A 17,851-nucleotide genomic window follows, 5' to 3' on the forward strand; every position below is an offset into this window, starting at 1 on the left:
ATAATGAGTACTTTAAAGAACAAGAGGGCATGCAACAACTTTGGTGATGAAAAACCGTGATAATAACTACTTTTAGAGAAAATAAAAAGAAAGTGTTCACATGCATTTCGCACATGTTAAAAAAATCTATTTAAACTTCATTTCTCCCTTCCTTTTATCTGAATGTGATGTTCATATTTAAGCCCTAAGGGAGATTCAGTGCTTATAACTCAAGTTCTTTTCATATCAAAGCCAAGGAAGGGTGATTCTAGGATGAAGACGTACAGATAATACGTTACTATTACTCTTGTCTGCAAGTTTCCAAAGACAGTGATATTTATTAACTTTCTAAACTATTGTGTATTACGGTAGCTATTTTAGAATATTTTAACAGCTTAAGAGTAACTACTGAGATAAAATGCAATTTCAATCAAAACATACAATTAGCTAGCCAATGAACTGCCTGGCTGATAAGGCTGATTCATCTAAATCACTCAAAGTCATAACTACTTGTACACGCACCTCAGTTGAGTCAGTTAACCTGACTGAGCTCTGGACTGACAAAATAGAACTAGCTCTGATCCAAATGCCCAATGGCCTTCTGAGCATGGTGCTGTGTCTAGGTTAACATTCCTTTCTGACAATTTCATTTCAGGTGTCTATAAACTGTGATGAAAATAACTGACCTGACAACTGAGATATGCTCTTAAATACACATCTGTCATGTCTCTGGTATTTTCTAATTATTTTCTTGTTATCTCTCTTTTCATCTTCTTCTTGCTCATTTCTCAAACCTCTTTCCTTATAGAATGTCCAAGATAAAAATATTACTTTTTTATCCATGTGAAGTTTACAGTGACCATATTGATAATACTACCCTCTCTTAACCAAAGCATTCCTCTAAGTAATTCCTTAATTGTTGAGGTTTCTGGACAGACTATTATGTGTAACTGCCATTCAAGTGAAAAAAATGTTCACTTGGAGTTTCATTCTTTTGAATTGTGTTTTGAAAGATACTGTGCGTACTATTTCAACTCTTATAAATGGAAAAAGTGCTATGTAAACAAAATATTAACAAGACCCCATTCAAAATGAGGTAGATATTTCTGTGGCATTTTTAAAACAAAAAGTAAAACTTAAGCCATGTAACTCAGATTAGTCTTTATGAAGATACACACAATGTCCTACAAAACTGTTGTCATGATGTTTCCCAGTAAGAAAATCTTTTAAGAACTGAAGACTTCCACAGGAAGTTAAAAAAAAAAAAAAAAAAATCCCCTAACCAACAAACCAATTAACCAAAACCAAAACCATAAGCAGGCACCTGCTGGAAGATGCTAATGGTTTTATAAAGATCCAATGTATAGTCCACTATAGAAATACCTGGACATTCAGCGTCAGACTAGCAGAGATATGTCAGCCTCATGGTGCAATCCCAGCTCACTACTGGACAGAGAGTGGAACTTTATTCCACTCTGAGTCAAAGGGAAACGGACAGTGAACATGAGAGCTCAGTGAAGCAGTTCAAGATGAAGAGAAGAGAGACAAGGATAAAAGGAGAAGAAATGAAATAATTTGAAGCAGAGGAATAAAACGGGATAGCGATTAAAACCAGAATGGAGACACACTGAGTCTTTGTTGTCAGTAGTGAGGGAGGAGAGTTGTTACCAGAGGGCAGAATAGACAGTACGGGATGGCAAAATATCTTTTGCAGTATATTCAGGAGAAAAGCACTGTTAAAAAAGAGGAGAAGAGTAACACAATGGATTCCCACTGAGTGTGGACAGAGACACCTAATAGCCCAGAAGCAGGGCAAAAAACCAGCAGGGATGGGGATAGCCATCAACCCTCAAAAGATGATTTTCAAGGACAAAATGGCTTTAAGTTTCAGAGCAGTAGAGAGCTGTGTAAGACTGCAAAGCTTGATATCTTGAAGAAAGTTAAAACAAGTGTTTACAAAGAAAGACCATGATTTTCATCTTTGTCATATTTCAAATACAGGTGGCCTACTAAAATGTATCAACTGTTTGTAATTTGATGTTTGAGAGTTCAATGCAAGTTTTGTGTGCACACAAAACAAATTCCTAATTAACTAATTTCTTCCAAAAGATTAGATCAGCTTTCTCAGAACTTTTAATATTTTTTCTTCTCTTTTTGATTCATCCTCTGCCTCACAAGAACTGAATCTTACTTTGTAGCTGGGAAATTCTTAATGAGGAAATATATATTAAATGAGCTTTGAAGTGATTGTGAAATGTTATTGATGTGAATTACTCATCTTCTTTTTAATTGTCTCTCTCCTACATGGGTTCTAAATACTATTAAAAAAGCTACTCTTTAGCCATATATTTTTGTAGTTAAAAAATTAGGTATCATTCTTGGCCACTCCAGTCACTCTGCAAATGTTTATTAATGCTCTTTACAGAAATAATTAGTTTGCAACCATTTAAATATTCATACATTAGTGTATCTTTCTTAACTTGTTGTACCCAATTGTTAATTTCTTTCATACAAGAAGAAAAGTGGCAGTAGAACATTACCTCCTGAGTAAGTGCCATTGCACTTTGTAGTAACGAGGTCCATGGAATCGTAGGATGGTGAATCTCTTGGTTTTCATTCCAGGAAGATGCTTCTTTTAATTTCAGAGTGAAGCATGTGCTGTGATAGCAGTCTGATTAACCACAGTTAGCCACAGTACCCTTTTCCTTGGTGTTTCCTCTTGACTAGGAATGCTCAATTAAGCAGTGCTCAATTTACTGTCTGGCTTTTATGGATCCATTCTCAGTGTGTGTTGTATAAAGGGTCTATTTCTAAATTAATAGACAGGGATGCATGTTTTAAACACCACTTCAAAATGCTTCCAGCAATGTTTTTGGCCTTCATCAACAAGTGCTGTTGCAGATGATATTTGGGGACTTTTTACTCCAGGGCTTGTTCCTCTCAGGCAGGATGAGCAACAGATGCCTGGCTGAAGCAGGGTGAGAGTTTAGCTAAATGACTACAAGGCTTCTACCCTCAAGTTCAGTGAATGATCCAAAGTCCACTTTATTTCACAGGAAACGCCATCATATCTATCTAGGGATTTTGGATTCTGACATGCTCTATGCCTGAGCACCATGTACTTTGTCTTTTTATCGAGTGCTGTACCTCAGTGACATTCAAGATGTTGTAAATATTTTCAAATACATGCCCTTTGAAGAATTCTAGGCTAGACTCCAGAAACAGTAGAGAAAAAAACCAAACAAACAAAAAAACCCCCCCTTACTCTGATATCTTCTGAATTTATATAAAAACTTGAAATTTTATAGTCATCAAATTCACCTGATAATACGGTCCTCTAACACGTCTATATTCAATGATGGATAATAAATAATTTCCTCCAGCTCAAACAGAGAAAATTGAAGTAAAGAGGTGAAAATTGAAATAAGAAAAAATTCAAGGAAAGAAATAGAAGTTCCTCTTTATGAAACAATTCAGAATAACAGTTAATAACATTAATACTTCAGTTTCATCAGAATCAATTTGACTTATGCACACGTTCAAATTAGATTTTTAAATATGCATCTATAGATTGATTCAGACTGTGTGAGTTCAAGCATCATCATTATAGGTGACATTAAACAGATGCATCTTATTTATAAAATACCCCAAAACCTACAAACCTGGTGTGTATTTAGCAAAAGGGTTACATATTTTGTTCCAGAAAAATAAGCCAGTAATATGTATCCTTGGGAGGCAAAATAAAGCAAAAAAGTAGCCTAGCTATTTAGTGTAGCTGACAATTAAACTGGATTTTCAGCACCAGTATATATTTGTATCCATATATATATATAGTATTTCTGAAGTGAACTCACTAGCAAATCCTTTATGATATCCATGCAATTATTTTTAATAAAGTAAAATGTCAATTTTTTTCCTCCTCTGTATTTTCTTGATTGCATTATTTTCAATAACTTCTTTGTTTTCTCTTTCAACATTCATTACAAATATTTCAAAAATATTTGCTAAATACATGTTGTACAGTTTTGAAAATATGACCTTATTTGTTTACCCTGACAACTTACAAATAAATATATAAAAGACAAATGCAAAAAAAAAGAAATTAAGCAAAACCCCACACCTTAAAAATAATTAAAATTATAATTTATTTTGTTATCTTCAAATCTCAAGATTTTAACAGGAAAAGCTGATTAATTAATTTTAACCCTTCAGTATAATAATGTCAATGTTTGTCTTGAAACTACTCTTATTACTGTAAAATTAATTTCACACATCAAATAAATACAAGAGATTTGAAAAAGCTTTTGCTCTTACTGAGGAAAACTTAAATACAGATGGAAATTGGAAATTTACAAAACACTGGTTCTGTATTTTAAGTGTAAAATTGCATAATCTAGTAGTTGCTTCTACCCTTTTAATAATACTTTATGAAGCAGGATTAGAAATAAATTCTCATTTCCCAGTCCAGCATCTAGCTGACCCATAGGATCATAAACCTTTCCTTAAGGCTAAATAATGATATTATTTCTGTTGTAATATGTTCAATCACTCGTGAATTATTCTAGTGACTCTAGGAAGGCAGTTTGATCCTAAAGTTTTATTAAAATCCTAATTCATTTTAGGTCAAATAAACATAACTTTCATTTATTTCATACAAAAGATAAACACCTAATTTGGAGTACTTATGTGTGCATTATGGCATGTCAGATTCATCTGTGTTGGTTGCTTGTATTAATTTTAATAGTAGGTTTGCCTAGATGCTGCATTATTTTATCAGTCAGGGTGGAGATTAGATGTTTTTTTAATACTCATGTCAAGCTGGGAAGGAGGAAAAACAAAACAAAACAAACACCACCAGCAAAAACAAAACAAAACAAACAAAACAAAACAAAAAACAGACAAACAAACAAACAAAAACAAACAAACAAACAAAAAACCCACCAAAATTTTATTGGTAAGTGTTAATATATGTGTGCTTTCTCATTTCAGAAGCAGAAGAGCATTTGATGGCCCTGACATTATACACCACTGGTGTAAGAATACAGGAATGACTACCTGAAGATTGTGAGAGACATCTGGAATCTTTGGATAATCATAGGAAATGCACGACAGCATCACTCATGCACTGCTATAATCTCCATTTCCACTTCACTTACACATTAATCTTTTCTCATTGGGTTGAAGAAAAAAAATCGTTGAGTACATATCTGATCACGAGAAAATATAGAGCTTTGTTTTTGAAACAGTTACCCTTAAAAACTGCAGTCAGTAACATTCTATGTATACGAAAAAAGGTAGAAAATACTTTCAAAAGCATTAAAATACAGAGAAATTGAACAATATTTTTGGAAAACTTTTGTGAAGGAGTTAAGATAAATAGTGCCCAAGAGTTAAACCCCAAATTCCATACCATAATATGTCAAATACTTGAGGCAAATAAAATCAGCCCATGTTGCTGATATGAAACTTTTTTCTGATGTGATCTGTTTAAAAGATTATTACAGATTTTACTACTTCATTTTGCCTTGTCGTAGATGATATATAGCTGTTAAGGGTAGGACACCATATTATTTCATTTCTATGTGATTCTCATAGAGAGAAACAAATATGCCCTCTGCACTTTCTTCATTATTCTCTTTTTCATTCCACAGAATTGTGTCATAATGTAGCAATTCATATCAGCCTAATTATATATATTTTTTAAATTGGCACTTTACAGATATATTTTAAAGCTTTGGCAGTACAATAGGATCCATTAACTAGCTTCAGAAATTGTGCATAATTCACATAATTGTTCTCCTGGACACTCTACCCATTAAAAAAAAAAGTCCTTTGAAGAAGTGAGTAGGAAGTTGCTTGAAGAGAGAAAAGATGGACTTAAGACCTCAAAGTATATATAAACTAAGTATAAGCAGAAGAAAGTTTGCTTTCTCTCGTAAGAAACCCATAATATTTTTCAAAAATGTCTCATTTTGCCCTTCAGATGACATGACATCAGAGATGTTGAGTCTCACGTGCAAAAGTATCTTCTTTTATTTTTATTCATCTGATGAACACCCTGATATATTCTTTCTCCTTTTGTCTGTGTAATGACAGTGTATTTTCATCTTCTGTATCTTCATTTACCTCACATATTCCACCTGAATTCACTAAAACTTAATATAGTTGCGTGTCAAGTGCATAGAGTTACACCAGAGGAAAATCTTTGGAAAGTACAGCCCTTGTTCATCTTATTAAGGCTATTTCTACACTACTAAATGAAATAGTACGCCCCACAGTACTGCTTTTTAATTTACATATACAGTCTTGTCCTAAATTTTGCTTCAAACATCAGGGTGTACTCCTCAAATAATGGTCACATTTTAATTTCTTAGAAATACTTGAGTCTTCATACTTGTTATCAGAAACATTATAAACAGTCTGTAATTACTTTATTTTTGCTCAGACATGGTGAAAGCTCTGAATACATAACAGTGTGCATACTCAACCTGTTGGCAGGACTGCTTCAACATTCCCTTGTTCATCCAGCAACGGAGAGATCTTCACCCTAAAACCGAGAAAGACTCATGTCTCATCCTAGCAAATTTGTGTGCTTTCAGGAGCTTCATCACATTATAACAACCAAAATAGTAAATGTAGAAAATTATACACAGGCAACAAAAATGGCATGCACAATGGAAAAATAATGCATGTTTAAATAAAAGAAATGCTTAGATGATAAGTTAGTTGACTTAAGAAAATATTTAATTTGTAAATGTGATGTACTATTTGGAATGGTTCCTTAACAGATAGCTAAGGAGAAACCTACAGATGGTCAAAATAGACTTCAGGGCCTTATGACAACTGATTAAGGGATTGGGAGCACAAATTGTGTTTTCCTCTTTTCTTTTAGTTGCAAAGAATGGGAAGGAAAGAAACAAGAAGACACATCTTATCTGTCTATGTGACTGTTATCATTGGTAGAATTTTGGGATTTTTGATCCTGGCTCAGTTTACATGACACTAGGTCTGCAGTCAATACAGAGGGTACACAGTTCTCAAAGGGGGAAGAAGATTTTTAGTTCAAGAATTAGCAGGGATCATTGAAAGAGCTTTAAACTAGACTGCAATGGGGAAAGGGAAAAGGTTATTCTAGCAGCTACTGAAAAACACTTGAGAGACAATGCAGCTGTTGGTCACAGCCAGCATAGGTACATGAGGGGAATCTCCTGCTTAACTGCATAATTTTCTATTATGACAAGCATACTCATCTAATTGACCAAACTGAGCCAGTAGATGTGGGATTTTTTTGACTTTTGACATTGCCTCCCACACATCCTTCTAGACATAATGGCCAGCATAGAGCTAGACAAATCCTTAAAATTTTGGGTGAACACTGGCTGACAGGATAGGCAAAAAGTTACAGTTAATAAAGTTACATCAGTCTCGTAGCCACTCCCTAATGGGGTTCCTCAAGGCTCAACTTTAGGTCCAGTACTCATCAATGTTGTTATAAATTATTTTCACACAGGACTTGAATGTACATTAAGTAAATTTGCCAGTAAAATGAAGCTAGAAGGAGCTGTGGAATTTCTCAAGGGGAAAGAGTCCTGACAAAGAGATCTGGATAAACTAGAGAGCTAGACAATCACCAACCATATGAAATTTAATGAGAGCAAATGCCAGATTCTCTGCTTGTGATGGGGTTACCCTGGCTATGGCTATATGTACAAATTGAGGAATGTGAGGCTTCAGGACAGCCTAAGAGAACAGGATCTGAGGTTTTGAGTTGATGGCAAGTTGAATACGAGTGAGAAATGCCCTGTCAGCCAGGAGGGCCAATGGTGTCCTAAGGGGCATCAGGCACAGCATCATCATGTGGGCAAGGGAAGGGATTGTCCCACCCTCCTCTGCACTGGGGCAGCCTCACCTTAAGTCCTGTGCACATTTTGGGAGCCATAATATAGGAATGACACCGAAGTATTACAGCATGTCTACAGAAGGGTGACCAAGACCATGAAAGGCCTTGAGGATGAGATTTATGAGGAGCATTTGAAGTCACTGTCCTGGTTCCAGACAGGACCGAGTTAATTTTTGCAGTAGCCAGGTGGGAACATGGCTGGGACCCAGAGGTTATTCTGTACCACCTCAGGACACTGATAGGGGCAGTGCGAGGGCAAGGTGTGGAGGAAGGGAGTCTCTCTGGGCAAGAGAGTCCTTTCCTTCCTTCCTTCCTTCCTTCCTTCCTTCCTTCCTTCCTTCCTTCCTTCCTTCCTTCCTTCCTTCCTTCCTTCCTTCCTTCCTTCCTTCCTTCCTTCCTTCCTTCCTTCCTTCCTTCCTTCCTTCCTTCCTTCCTTCCTTCCTTCCTTCCTTCCTTCCTTCCTTCCTTCCTTCCTTCCTTCCTTCCTTCCTTCCTCCCTCCCTCCCTCCCTCCCTTCCTCTTTAATTCATCTTTCTTTCTCTCTCGCTTTTTCACTTTACCCCTTTTTTCAGAACCCACTGTCATGTCCATATATAGTAGGTCAGGGACTAACATAACAATTTCCATGCCACGTATATAATTAACAATAAAACTGCAAAGTTTTGTGGACCCTGTGACTTGTATCTGTCACCTACAGCTGTTTATGAATCTTGGGTTTCCCCCAGGAAAATTGCCCTTTCCCCTTAAGGGTGGGACACCACATCATTCAGTACAATGTTGTGTTTTAAACAGCTTTAACTTCAAATTGATTAATACATTTTGAGAACTCTGGAATAAATTAAGAAATTAAGTAGATTTTTTTAAAAATTATTGTATCTACCTCATGATACCAGATTATTTATTCTTCTACACTTTAAACAAAATATCTTAAATATTTAAGAATGCTAGTCTTAATTAAAATGCATAGTAGAGGCTGAGGCTGAAACATAACGTGTCACTCCAGTGGTGTGTCTTTTAGCCCTATAGTTTATTCATTTTTAATGAAAATGGTGCAGAAAAGATTGGAAGTCATGGCTTATTACAGCATCCTTTTGTTTTTGCTTGGTCATTCATTGCAGTGGACCACTGGAAGCCAGAGATTTCTTGCTGCATAGAAGAGAGTTTCTGGGTCATGGAGAAGATGACACTGATTTCACACCAGTTAATATACATGAAAATAAAAAGTGCTGAGTACAAAATTAACAACTGGAAGGTGATATTGGAATAAACAGAAAAAAACCTGGGTGGTGTTTCAGAATATTGCTTTTAACTTATACAGCAGTTAAAGACAGCATAGGTAGAATCATTTAGGCAGGAAGAGAGATGAGGAGGTCTCCAGTTCATCAGGGTCAGGTGTGAAATCATTTTAGATTGCTCAGGCTTAATCAGATGTGGAAAAACCTCCACGGGTGGAGACTACACAGATTATCTCAGCAGCCTCTTCCAGTAGTGGGGAAAAAAATTCAACTTATGATAATTTCTCATCCACCCACCAAGCACTCTTCTTATCAAGTCCCATCTTCAACCAGTCCTCCACCTCCTCAAAACTGGTCCTTCTGAAGGGAAATCAAGTCCACTGGATCCTGCTCACAGGACAGGTGCTCCAGTCTCAGCCAGCTCGGTGGCCTCACAATGAATTCACTGCAGTTTATACATGTATCTTCTATATTGGGAGACCAAAAATGGGCACAGTATTCTAGACGTGGTCAAATAATTGCTGAATAATGGAGGATAATCACTTTTCTCAGTCTATGGGCTATGCTTCAACCTCTAATTCTCTCTGAAACCCAGCTATGTACTGATATCAGGCTTCTTGCTTTCAGGATTTTAGTAGGCAATGTCAAAGGGACATGAAAAATGCAATATTAAAAAAAAGGAAGTTTGAATTTTCACACTGAAAATAGATAGAGTTCACTGTTGTTATTTCATTTATTTCTATAACAATGCATGAGGTTTTCCAATACATTGATTTTCTTTAATACTTTCATTGCTCTGTACCTTCAGCTATTTTCTTTTCTACTTTTTTTTTTTTCCCCCTTCTGAGAATTTCCTGTTCCCATTTTTTACACTACATCTTTACTTTTATTTATCTCTGGATGGTGGTATTTCAGCATATTGTTATTAGCATATTATCATATTCCACCCCTGAATATTTGGGGAAAAAAAACCCCTAGTATAAACATTGAAATGAATATTTAATGTACTTTTTATCAGCTTTTTTTTTTTTTTTTTTTTTTTTTTTTTTTTTTTTGGTGGAGTGCAAAGAGATAGAGAAATAAACATTAATTAAAATTAAAAGTAATTTTTAAAAATCCAGCTAGAGTAGAAATAAATAGAAGTTTTGTTTGCATTAGAGTGGATGCTAGCAGATTTTTAGATGCTAACTTCTGTTTAGTGTGAGTTTAGTGAGTTTTGTATCCAGGGCTGGCAGGGGGAGCTCGTCTGCAGCATCTGTACAGGTGGAACCTCTTCTAAATCTGACTTTCCCACCATCAGGGAGCAAGATAGAGCTCTGAGGAAATGTTCACTTCAAATATGTAACATTTTTTTTAATCCTGACCCATCTTAATTGCTTGCCCAGAGGGTGCTTGTTGAAATTTTGTCAGCTCCCAATATGCAATTGTCATTTTTTTCACATGTATTGAATTTTCTGTTTGTCTTTGTCTCTTGTTTTTTTTCTCTTCAAAGAGGTCAGATTCTGGAAATATGTGGTAACAAAAGAGAGAAAGACTTTATGCCTATATTTACAATAGAGTTTTTATTTGCAATAAATTATTTGAAGAAAGACCCACTCTTTCCCACAAGGAAAAAAAAAAGTGTAAAAATATGTAGATAAAAGAAAAGGATCATGACTAATAGTCAGGTTATAACACAAATTTTAGTTCGTAAATTTTTGAATTTCCACAGATTTTTTTTGAATTGTATTTGTGTGCGAAATCCTTATTTTAAACAAAAAAGGTAAAATTAATTTGCAAAATAATTATACCTTTAAATAAAATTGAAATATAAAAACTCCCGCAGGCATGGGAGAACATAGGAAAGAGGAGAAAAAAGTAGATTTTTTTTGTTGGTGTAACAGTGCTCCATTTCCATCCAATAAAAGGATGCAAGTAAATACCTGACATACACATTTTATATCATCCTTATGTCCTTATTCAGCTGGACATAACACTCGACATTAGTGTTATTAGGCTTAAAATATGTCATTATTCCCACAGTATCAGGTGGTCAAATATTGACAATAAAATTGAAACAGATTTCCTCAGCTAGTGAGCCAAAAGCAAGCTAACAGGGAATGTGGTACTAATACATAGTAAAAGCTGTGTTAAGAAATATGGATGGTCCTCCTAAAATGTCTGTAAGTAACTTGGAATATGAATAACAGAAATGAAACTGAGTTGCATGATCTCATTGCACAGGTGGAAAATGCTAAAAGGGATGCACATTTGTTGGTTAGTATCAAATTGCATTCCTTGGAAGCCAGATGGAAAATATGGTGAAAAAAATGTTATCCTCTTAAGAGGAACAAGGAGAATAATTAACCCAACATAGATAAAAGCCACTATAATTAGTAAATTTGAACAGAATATAGAAATGCAGACCAATGAAAAAAGAGTGTAGGTGTAAAAACATGTTAGAAAATATACAAAAAAATGTTACTTCAAGTGGATCCTACAGTGAGGAAGAAGAAATGATCAACTTGCACATTATATTCCACTTGGTGGTGAAGGTGTCCAGGAGCTAACAACTGACTGTAATACCCCAGCACCACTGTGATCAGATTGAAACCACCAGTCCTAGAACCCAGAAACAGGCAAGGCTGAACATAGTAAAAGGAAAGGGGTAGAAAGGGTCTATGTAATAATTTGAACCATGTTGTTATTCTTTCTTTTTCTGTAACAGTTTGGTATGAAATAGGCTAGTAGGCTAAAACTCTCATGATTTTGAGCATAAAAATAGTAATAACTATTTCTTGGCTCTATCTAAACGACTGGGCATACACAAATTGCCTGAGCATGTGTTTGAAGAACTCCTTATGGACAAATGCCTCTGAAGTGTCCACCATAAATTAAAATAGCCAAGGATAACCAACAGAGAAAAGCCTAATTTTTTTTTGTTTTTTTTCAATGCCAGAGTAGCTTAACTTCACCTTTTCTCATCTCCATCAGCCATCCAAACAGCATATGCTGAGAATTCTCTACTTCTCTCTAGGAAGAAAAACTTGTATCCCTCAAGGTCAGAGCACGGGGACCTTATTTTTCCCTTTCCTTCACTCCTATGTAGGAATGAGGTCCAAATTTTTTAGTATCTCGTGAAAGAGATGAGACAAATATCCACAACTAGGTCAAGTTTCTCATTTTTTACTCTCGTGGGGTTACAGGAACTCCCACAGTTGCCTTTAGCTGAGTTTTCAGCTTCCATATCAGATCACTGTCCCTATATCTTGGCACATTCTTAGTGAACTGACTCTTTTGAAGGAGCTGTGTGATGCTGGAACAAGGAATGGTATTTATAGAGCTTTGGGGAGCAGAACAGTTCTAAGAATGCTTAGAAATGGCAGCAAAATCCTGAGCTATTCTGCTGAGGAAAAAATTTACATTTCTAATCTGCTAGTGAGTTCCATAAGATGATAGCAGGTTCCAAGAACACCTCAAAAGGTGCATTTTGGATAAAGCATTCTGAATTTCTACCCAACCATGCAGCTATGTTGCTGCAATCCAAGCATTCAAAAGGTAAAACTTTCTGGAACTAGAAGAAGCAAATTAATTATTTAACATGAAAGTTTAATAATTTTTCAGACACAGATCTTGGATGAAAAATTTTAGTTTGAATGTTTAGACACAGATATGAAATCTTCAAAACAGTAAGTCAGCTGTATGAAAAATATATCAAATTATTAAAAGTCACAGAAAATATTTTAGGAGTAGAAAATAGCAAATTACAAAACCATTTCATCTTCATCTAAAACATCTGCAGTCAGAAGTAGGGGGTTTATGTTTTTCATGGAAATGACAAAAATCACCATAGAAAGCACGTGCAGCAAAGTCAACTATAAAATGACCTTTTGTATTTCAAGTTCAATTTAAATTGTAGCCCATCTTCCTATCTAACTATAAAGGCACAACTATTTTTAATTTTATTTATGTCTAGAAGCAGCTGAATCTTCTTAGATAGTTCAGGTTGCCTGTATTTAATAGATAAGACTGATGTTTATAAAGAATTCCAGATGAGATTCTGTTGCCCTAACTATCCTCTCTCTTCTGTATAAAGAATAGAGAGATTTACTTGGGCTTACTATTATGCTAGTTTTTGGAAAATTTGACTGCAAGTTTAGTACATAGTCACCCAACTTGATTAAAAAAGGCACACGTATATCTCCAATGGTGACTGAATCCATCTTCAATTTAACATTGCAGAGTTTCTCAAATGGCTGGCACATTCATTGCTTCATGCATCCCAGAAAACTGACACTATTTAACATTATATGGCTAATTTTAAAAATGTTATAGCATCCTTTGAAGCAATAGAGAATGAAAAATATGATCTGACATCTGTAATACATGCTCCTGATAATTTCTGGAATGTTCAGACTTTTTCTGCTATCTACTACAGAATCATAGAATAGTTTGTGTACCACATTCATAATATTTGAAAATCCATTTGTGTAACATATTTTTGCATTTATTTTGCAATATATGGGATTACGCCATCATTTTTGATAAAACGGTTTTATGAATCTGGAACATGTATTGATACTGAGGTTTTCAGAAACTCAGTTTATTAAGAAAAATATAAGGGATCCAAGACATCAGATTAACGTTTCCTATAAATTTGTGCTACATTTTAAAATTATCTGTTTGCTTACTTTGTCTTATCCAAAGACTGATTTATTTGAATTTCAGAATAGTGGACATACTAAAGCTAGTTATTCAGCTGGCAGACTGGCATATGAAAATCTACTTTGCATATGAATAAATGTAATTACCAATTTTCATCCAAATCTAGATTTATTATCTCAATTCTAACCAGCTTTTATACATTTGCATTACTTTTTAATTTCTGATATCATTATAATTTAATTTCTCCTCTTTCCCATCCAAAAATAGTCTATATTCATTCTAAGAGTTGGAAGTAATGTAAGTATTTTAGAATTGCAGCACATATGCACCAGTACAGGCTGGAGGTGACCTGCTGCTGAGCAGCTCTTCAGAGAAGGACTTGGGGGTCCTGGGGGACAGCAAAGTGACCACGAGCCCAGCAGTGTGCCAGTCTGGCCATGAAGGTCAATGGTGTCCTGGAGTGCATCAGGAAGAGCAGTGCCAGGTCAGCAGAGGTGATCCTGCCCTGCTCAGCCATGGTGAGGCACATCTGGAGTGCTGTGCCCATTTCTGGGCTCCTCAGTGCAAGAGACAGGGAGCTCCTGGAGAGGGTCCAGAGGAGGGTGACAAAGGTGGTTAAGGGTCTGATCATCTCCCTTACAAGAACAGGCTGAGGGAGCTGGGCCTGTTCAGCCTCGAGGAGATGACTGAGAGGGGACAACATCGATGTCTGTAAGTATCTGAAGGGAGGCTCTCAAAGGATGGATCCAGGCTCCTCTTGGTGGTGCCAAGCAATAGGGGAGGAGGCAACGAGCAGGAACTGATGTGCAGCAAGTTCCACCTGAACATGAGGAAGAGTTTCTTTAATGTGTAGTGACCGTGCACTGGAACAGATTTCCCAAAGTGTGGAGTCTCCCTCATTGGAGATATTTAAGAACTATCTGGATCCAATCCTGTGCCATGTGCTCTGGGATTACCCTGCTTGAGAAGGGAGGTTAGACCAGATGATCCACTGTGGATACTTCCCACCATAACCATGCTGTAATTCTGTGATTCTGTAATGACCACATTGCAACAGTCCCACAAAATATAAATCAAGCATTATCAGTTTGAGATATAATGCTAGTTTTAGCTCACTATCTCTGCTAGTTTTAGCTCACTATTCAACAGCTCAAAGCAGATAGAATGCTGTTGAACATAATTGTGAGGCTTTTTTTCCTTGTGAGGAAGGTATATTCAGGTGTCTTCTGCTTTCAGGCCTTTATACTCTTCAATTGATACAATACATCTATGTTGCAAACTGATAAGCTTTTAGAAAGTCAGACAAGTTTATTGGAAACTGTGTACCACAGTGGTAAAAGTATCAATAGTTTGTCCTTGTGTTTCAGAATCCTAAGCCAAGAACAATTTGTCTACACTGGTGAAAATGACCAATTGCAATTGCGATAAAAAAATGGATTATCATTTTTAATAAAACACATTTAATTTATAGTTTAATTTTTTTTTTAAGACGTTAATATAAGCCCTTCCAGCAACTGGTTATCAGGGTTATTTTTATCTCTTTGTTTTAAACATAATGCAATTCTTCAATAACTTTACTAAGAAACCAGGGAAGGAGTAGCATATCTATTTTCATTTGATTTCAAGACCCTAAATAATACAAGTGATAAATGGGATGATATGCATTTATTGTGGGCAGCAGGCTGACATATAGAATACATTATTATACCTTGGAGAGATGGTTTCTATGTGCTAATGATATTTCAATTTATTTGATGTAAGATAGACTCAGTTTAAGTTAAGCACTCCAGAATCTGTCTCTCTCGAGACCCATTTTAAATTATGAACTGCTTTGCCATCAATATGTGAAAAATGAAGACAAGATTCGTGTTCTTATGGCACATTATTTTTGGACTTCTCCTACTCTGTAGCCATCCTTGTCACAAATATCTGTATGTAACTTCGAAAAATATTTAGTGTTCATTGCTTTTGAAGACCTCATATTTCTACTTGAAGCTATGGCATAATTACATATTTTCTGCCTCACAGTTATAAGGTGATTATGTTATTGTTAATAAATACTTTACTATTGATGCATTCTTAGGAAAGCAACGGGCAAGCCCTAATGCACTCAAGTCATTTCTATGCAGAAAAATGTACACTATTTCTAACCCAGTTAAGTCCTATGCTAAGCCTACTTCTTGTATTAGCTGCTTATATTAGCACCAGTCCTGTGAATGCTGATGTGGGACACCTAGTCCAGCCTTTAGTCCAAACTCGGGGTCACTCTGCTGCCCAAATGTAATTCATGCATGCTCACATTGTAGGATGGCTACAGGACAGGTGAATGCTGTCTGTTTCTTGTCTCTTCAACTGAGTCCGTCCCTCTGGCTATAGAATTCTTGCTTCCAGCCAATTTAAACCCTTCTGTACATGGGCCTTCTCGCCCTCAATTCTAGATTATTTTAGTGTCACAGATTACCACTGCTGAGAAGTTACAGTTTGAATTTTCCCATTAAGCAGTAAACAACCTAAGTCTAGCTTAAATAAATCATAAATGAGTCTATCTCTTGTCACAGGATGTCATATTGCCAGCTTTGTCTATGCCTAGAGACAATACTGTCAATCCATTTGACATAAGAATAAACCTTGCCAAATTTAGAATATTAAAGTGCTGTTTGCAACATCTAAATTCCAAGATAGTTCTGTTACATCACCACACTGTCTTATATGATTACAGGAATTCAGCAAATTAACAGCACCTATGCAGTGCATATGCCATATGCCCTTTACATCTGTAAAAGGTTGAGGAGAGGTTTTCTGATTCCACAATTTAGGCATTGACCAGAAAGTGAGAAATAACAAACCACCTAGTGCTAGGACACCATTGCAAAAGAAGGAAGAAATACTGAGAGTTCTGGAATACCAGCTCTGACACAGTTGTTGGTATGAGCCAATCCTTTTAAGATAAAGTCCAGATTTCACTTCTGTGGTTAATTAATAACATTAACACATAAATGAAATAAATAAATTATGAAATTCTAGTATATCAGCAAAATAGTTTGAATTTTTTTCCTTAAAATGTAGTGCAAGTTACCCTGAGGTTCATCCCTGACCAATAGGTATCTTTAGACTTGATAGATTGATTTTATATCCCCTTGGCATTTTGCACTTATTCCCTATTCTGCCTATTTTCTATTCAGGCTGATGCCCACTATGTCATTGCTAACTCTGCTATTCTCCTCCCTGAGATCATTGAGATCCCCTGTGATACTGTTCCTGCCCTCTAGCCTCATTCCCTGACAGCTCACCGAGACTGCACGTCTTCACAATTAAAAGGGATTCTTTGTGAAAGTAGTGGAGGAACTGTCACATTAAGCACAACATCATCACCCTACTGTCAGTACCTAATAATACAAGACATAAATGTTAGGCACACAGAATCCCAATAATATATATTTCTGGTAAAAGAAAGCTGAAAAATTAGCAATTTTTGTTCTGGTGACAAGCATATCTTCCCGAATTTTCAGGAACTTTCTCTTCCATTCTTCTGAAAACAAGTAAAAAATACAAAACAACCAACCAAAAATACAACACACACCAAAATATACTACTGGAATATATTTTCAGCTTATTTTAGTGAAATTAATTCTAATAGTCAGTGCAATATATAAAGTCCTAGACTTGAGTTTTTCTTTTTTTTCTGTCTAGGTGTGTTTGAGTACTTTAATAACCTGTTAAGAGTTCCAAGTAGATTGGAAGTTACAATTTAAAGGTGCTGAATTAATCAAAACTTTTTTTGGAGATTATGCAAAATAGTCAATGAAATACATATATGATTCTGGTGACTGTGAAAAGACTCAATGAGTTAGGTTCCCACTCCAGATCTCAGGGAAAAATTTTATATATCAGAGGTAATTGCTGTATAACACATAGAACTTATTGCCAAGAGAGACCAGGTGTTGTAGCTGTAGGAGGAAAAAAAGCCCCAAAAAACTGTCTCTGATGAAGGCTTACTGGATTATAAGATAATGATAGTAAATAGAGACCTAACTGACATTTTAGACTCCTCCAAGTGTCTGGAGTCTCAGATGTTCTGTACAAATTTATCACT

Source organism: Sturnus vulgaris, chromosome 1 (genome assembly GCF_052056855.1).
Source record: "Sturnus vulgaris isolate bStuVul1 chromosome 1, bStuVul1.hap1, whole genome shotgun sequence".
NCBI lineage: Eukaryota > Metazoa > Chordata > Aves > Passeriformes > Sturnidae > Sturnus > Sturnus vulgaris.